This window comes from Rutidosis leptorrhynchoides, chromosome 4 (assembly GCF_046630445.1).
Source record: "Rutidosis leptorrhynchoides isolate AG116_Rl617_1_P2 chromosome 4, CSIRO_AGI_Rlap_v1, whole genome shotgun sequence".
Taxonomy (NCBI): domain Eukaryota; kingdom Viridiplantae; phylum Streptophyta; class Magnoliopsida; order Asterales; family Asteraceae; genus Rutidosis; species Rutidosis leptorrhynchoides.
In genome coordinates, this window is record NC_092336.1 from 197,063,893 (window position 1) to 197,070,406 (window position 6,514).

Below are 6,514 nucleotides of genomic sequence, written 5' to 3' on the forward strand. Positions count from 1 at the left end.
CCGATCTAAACATATAGCAAAGTCGTCAATTAAGTATATGTTTACCTGATGTGCGCAGAGGTGTATACGAAATAGTTATATTTTTATTGCGAAATACTATTAAATACTATACAATTTTACACAAGTTATTTATTTATTATTAGAGTGGATATACCTAAACCTTGCGACAACACTATAGGCAGTGCACCTAATCGTACAGTAGTGTAGTTTTTAGTAAGTCCGGTTCGTTCCGCAGGGAGCTAGCCAAGTTTAACGCTATATTTTTAAAACTATATTTGTGTATATATATATATATATACATATATATATATATATATATATATATATATATATATATATATATATATATATATATATATATATATATATATATATATATATATAAGTAGTATTATTATTATTATAAAAGGGGGGTTTTTACCGTTTAATGACCGGTTTGTCGGTTCTATGTCTTTAGTCACAATTAAAACCTAATGTAAAATATTAAATATACAAATAACTTAATTTAAAGCGTAAAGTAAATGACGATAAATAAAATTGCGATAATTAAAAGTGCGATAAATAAAATGACGATAAATAAAATTGCAAAAATTAAAAAGTACGATAATTAAAAGTGCGATAAGATATAAAATAAAGGAATCATGCTTATTTAAACTTCCGTAATCATGATGTTCGATGTGTTGATTTTAGTTTATTACCATGGGTTAATTGTCCTTTGTCCTGGATTATTCGATATGTCCATACGGTTTTGTCTATAATAGTCCATCAGTCATAAATATAAAGTGCGAGAGTCTTCGTCAAATTATCCTTATACACGAAGTCAAATATTCCAAATAATTGGGGATTCGAACTGTAACAAGGTCTTAATACTTTGTTTAATGAATACACCAGGTTATCGACTGCGTGTAATCCAAGGTTTTACTACTTTGTTAACAATTACACCAATTACCCTTGAATGTAATCCACCCCTGTTTTAATGAGTCCATTAACTATTAATCCATCCCCGTGTCCGGTAAAATGAACGATAATTCGTATTTATAGATATCTCGCCCACCGTACCCGATTAAGCGTATGTGGTTATATATAGATACGTCAAATTGTAATCTTTATATTAAATTAATGAGGTATCGTTTAGTTAATATAAAGCCCATTAATAGCCCGCAGTCTAATTTCTACAAGTGTCGTTCTTTTGTCCAAACCCCAATTATGCTCCAAAACCCAATTACCCCGTCTTTAATATTTAGCCCAACGTCACGATTACTTCGGATTAAATAAGCATAATAATAACTTAGCTACGAGACATTAATTTAAAAAGGTTGAACATAACTTACAATGAGTATTAATTGCGTAGTGTTACACAGACAGAATTTTGACTTACAAACTTAAAACATTCGCCACTATAACCTTATTATTATTATTATTAACTTTAAATTAAAATTAAAATTATAAATATAAATATATATATATATATATATATATATATATATATATATTGAGAGTGGGAGAGATTGATATATTGTGTAATAAATTTGGCCAGAAACTGCGAAATTTATAGGACTTGGCCTGCTACAGGCTGCCATGCGATCGCATGGTTTTAAGCCTTCCTGGCCATACGATCACATGGCCTGTTTTTCCAGCTCACAATGATTCTAAAAACGTGGGCGCGTTGATAGTTGGTTCATGTCTCGGTTCCGGATTTTTGAATGTCCTTTCGTACTATTTAATATCTTGTACTTTGCGTTCCGCGGCTCGTACTCTTGTAATTTTTAGACGTTTCTCATTTATAATTTGAACCACTTTGATTGTACTTTGCACTTTTTAGCTTTCTGGTCATTTGCGTCTTCAAACCGTCGAATCTGTCTTTTGTCTTCACCTTTTATTATTTAAACGAATATCACTTGTAAATAGAACAATTGCAACCAAAAGCTTGTCTTTCTTGAAGGATAATGCTATGAAATATATGTTCGTTTTTAACATTATCTTTACCCATCTAGATTACTGATAATGCTAAAAACGAACATATATTTCATAGCATTATTCCTCAAGAAAGACAAGCTTTTAGTTGCAGTTGTCCTATTTACAAGTAATATTCGTTTAAATAATAAAAGGTGAAGACAAAAGACAGATTCGACGAATTGAATACGCAAACGACCAAAAAGCTCAAAAGTACAAAATACAATCAAAGTGGTTCCAATTATTGATGAGAAACGTCTCAAAATTACAAGAGTACAAGATACGAAACACAAAATACAAGATATTAAATTGTACGCTTGGACGTTCGAAAATCCGGAACTGGGACCAGAGTCATCTCTCAACGCTCGACGCAACGGACTAAAAATTGCAAGTCAACTATGTACATGAATATAATATAATATATAATTAATTCTTAAAATTAATATATATATTATATTATATTATATAATCCGTCGGCAAGCTAGGAGCCAAACTTGTGTGAGCTGGAATCCACAGCTCCGCACTCGCGGAGCTTTGAAGACTAAAAAGGCCGCACTCGCGGAGCCCAAAAAGTCAGAAATCCACCTTTAAAAGGCCGAGCATTCGGCCGAATTTTACACATCTTTTTCTCATTCATCATACGTAAAATATATATATATATATATATATATATATATATATATATATATATATATATATATATATATATATATATATATATATATATATATATATATATATATATATTTATATTTATATTTTAATTTTAATTTTAATTTTAATTCTAATAATAAGGGTATGTTAGCGAATGTTGTAAGGGTGTAAGTTGAAATTCTGTCCGTGTAACGCTACGCTATTTTTAATCATTGTAAGTTATGTTCAACCTTTTTAATTTAATGTCTCGTAGCTAAGTTATTATTATGCTTATTTAAAACGAAGTAATCATGATGTTGGGCTAATTACTAAAATTGGGAAATTGGGCTTTGTACCATAATTGGGGTTTGGACAAAAAACGACACTTGTGGAAATTAGACTATGGGCTATTAATGGGCTTTATATTTGTTTAACTAAATGATAGTTTGTTAATTTTAATATAAAGATTTACAATTGGACGTACCTATAAATAACCATATACACTCGATCGGACGCGATGGGCGGGATATTTATATGTACGAATAATCGTTCATTTAACCGGACACGGGAATGGATTAATAGTCTATGGAATTATTAAAACAGGGGTGAAATTATGTACAAGGACACTTGGCATAATTGATAACAAAGTATTTAAACCTTGGGTTACACACAGTCGATAACCTGGTGTAATTATTAAACAAAGTATTAAAACCTTGTTACAGTTTAAGTCCCCAATTAGTTGGAATATTTGACTTCGGGTATAAGGATAATTTGACGAGGACACTCGCACTTTATATTTATGACTGATGGACTGTTATGGACAAAAACCAGACGGACATATTAAATAATCCAGGACAAAGGACAATTAACCCATGGGAATAAACTAAAAATCAACACGTCAAACATCATGATTACGGAAGTTTATTTTCATATTTAATTGCACTTTTAATTTTCGAACTCTTTAATTATCGTAATTTTATTTTATCGCACTTTTATTTATCACAATTTCATTATCGTTATTTATTTTATGCTAACTCTTTTATTTATTTAATATTTTACATTAGGTTTTAACTGCGACTAAAGTTTTTAAACTCGACAAACCGGTCATTAAACGGTAAAAACCCCCCTTTATAATAATAATATTACTTATATATATATATTTGTATTTTTATAAATTAAAACTAATATAGCGTTAAGCTTTGTTTAAAAGATTCCCTGTGGAACGAACCGGACTTACTAAAAACTACACTACTGTACGATTAGGTACACTGCCTATAAGTGTTGTAGCAAGGTTTAGTTATATCCGTTCTATAAATAAATAAATATCTTGTGTAAAATTGTACCATATTTAATAGTTTTTCCTAGTAAATTTAAGCTATTTCATATACACCTCGCATAACATCAAGTAATTTTTGGCGCCGCTGCCGGGGAACTTAAACGCCGAAAGCGCAACGCTAATGATATAAAAAAAATAAAAATAATATAATTTTTTAAAAGTTTTTATTAAGTCTTTCAAGTAAAAATATAATTTTTTAAAAAAAATATATAAAAAATATAAAAATACAAAAAGATTTTGTTAAAAAAATATATAGAAAGTTAAAAAGTATTTTTATTTTTGAGTTTAAATATAAGTATTTTATTGTTTTATATAAATATTTATTTATTTATATTTATATTTATATATATATTTTATATTTATAGAAAAACAAAAAAAAAACTGAACCTGTAAAAATCGACCCCTTTCTCAGCTGAAATTGAACCCTCCGCAACTCGCAGAGGTTTTGAACTGGGACTATCCGCACTCGCGGAGGTCTTCTGACAGGCCACAGTCAACCCTAAAACAGCATTAATTACGGAGTATATATTATTATTATTAGTAATTAAACCCTAATTAGGGTATTATTATTATTATATAATTTAGTTTTTATGATTATTTTGTATTATTTAGTTTAAATAGTTTAAATAATTTATAAAATTAATAATTTTATAAAATAAATAATATAAAAATAATATTTTTATAAAAATTGTACTTTTTACAACTTTTAGTATATTTTTATATTTTGTCTTTTTTTATTCGTTTTAGCGTAATATTTGTATTTTTCGCTCGTTTTTAGTTTTAATCCATAGTTTTTGCCATAGTTATTTTTATTTCTAGATTTTTAGGCTTTGCCGTAAAATCCCTTAAGTGCTTTTTCTTTAGACTAAGATTTAGGTGCTTTAAAATTTTGCGACGCCTTTTTAAGTTTTAGTACCTTTTTAAGTTATTGCCATTTGGGATATAGTATTTCTTTTAAGCTTTAATATTTTTAGACACAACTTTTAATTTTTAAGTTTTTAATTCCTTTTTAAGTTTCGACGCACTACTTTCTTATTTTTATTTTTCGACGCCTTTTACCTATGTATCAATTATCACTCCAATTAGTAATCTCAATTTGCAATTTTAATTTTAAGTTAGCAATAATAATAAGGTTGGGTTAGTCGAGTGTTTTAAAAGTTTTATAAGTCACTCTTTTTCTTTCTTATTTCTCCAATTTTAATACCGACGCGCTCTTTTTCTTTCTTATTTCTCGCAATTCTAGTTTTAGGACATAGATTTTTATTCTATTTCTTTTCTAAAATTTCTTAAAATTACGAAAATGTATTTTAAGTGATTAAATTGATAGACATCAAAATTTTCTGGTTCGTAGTAATAGTTGGATTTGTACGTGGACCGGGTTATTGGAGCCAAACAGTACTCAATTATATTGAGACCAAACGAATCCTGCCCCTCTGCTGCATCTTTTGGCTATTCGAAACGTGAGCAAAATTAGAAAAGTCTATTAATTGGATAACTTATATAATTTTTCTTTCTTTTTAAAAACTAATAGGATATTCAGTGAATGCACCGAGTAAAACGTTCACCACCTTTTGTACGTTCACCACCTGTAACTCGATCAAGACATCTAGCAAATATTGTCACCGTTGATTTTTCTTTAGAATCGTCATCCAGTCGACCAAGTACTCCAATTCAAATTTCCGATAATCCATTTTTTGAACCCGACCTCACAATTGAGAATCCGGAGAATATTCAGGGACGATTCATAGATCCTGAACCATTAATTTTTCCTCCGGAACCACCAATCATTCAAACAGAGATTGTTGAGGAATGAACCATTAAATCAGAATCCTCTAGTAATTCAGATTCAACAAATTCAATCATGGAGAATCTGGAACCTTTAAGTATGGAAGACCGAATGAGAGCTAAACGCACTGGCCAAGGTCACGCAATTACTCATCCAGACATTAATGCGCCAGATTATGAAATCAAAGGACAAATTCTACACATGGTGACTAATCAATGCCAATTTAGTGGTACGCCGAAGGAAGACCGAATTCGTACCTTTAATAGGATCTGCACTCTACTTAAAATAAGAGAAGTTGAAGATGAACAGATATATCTCATGTTATTTCCCTGGACTTTAAAGGGAGAAGCCAAAGATTGGTTGGAATCGTTACCTGAAGGGGCGATTGATACATGGGACGTTTTAGTTGAAAAATTTCTTAAACAATTCTTTCCGGCATCTAAAGCAGTAAGACTTCAAGGACAAATTGTTACATTCACACAGAAGCCAAATGAAACTCTATATGAGGCGTGGACAAGATTTAAAAAGTTATTGAGAGGATGTCCGCAACATGGTTTAGACACTTGTCAAATAGTATAAATATTCTACCAAGGATGCGACATCACTACAAGGAAAGACATCGATATAGCAGCTGGTGGTTCCATTATGAAGAAAACCGAAACTGATGCTTACAAAATTATTGATAACACTGCTTCCCACTCACATGAGTGGCACCAAGAAAAAGATATCGTTAGATCATCTAAAGCAGCTAGAGCCGATTCTAGCCATGACTTAGATTCCATTTCCGCCAAGATAGATGTTGTCGA

At 30.1% G+C, this 6,514-nt stretch overlaps 1 non-coding gene across 1 annotated transcript; it reads right to left on the minus strand.

Annotated features, from left to right (window-relative positions):
* Window positions 1–6,158: 6,158 nt before the first annotated feature.
* On the minus strand, window positions 6,159–6,265 carry LOC139845964 (small nucleolar RNA R71). The gene has a single exon (XR_011758714.1). It is a non-coding gene; the product is annotated as a small nucleolar RNA R71 (small nucleolar RNA).
* Window positions 6,266–6,514: the final 249 nt, after the last annotated feature.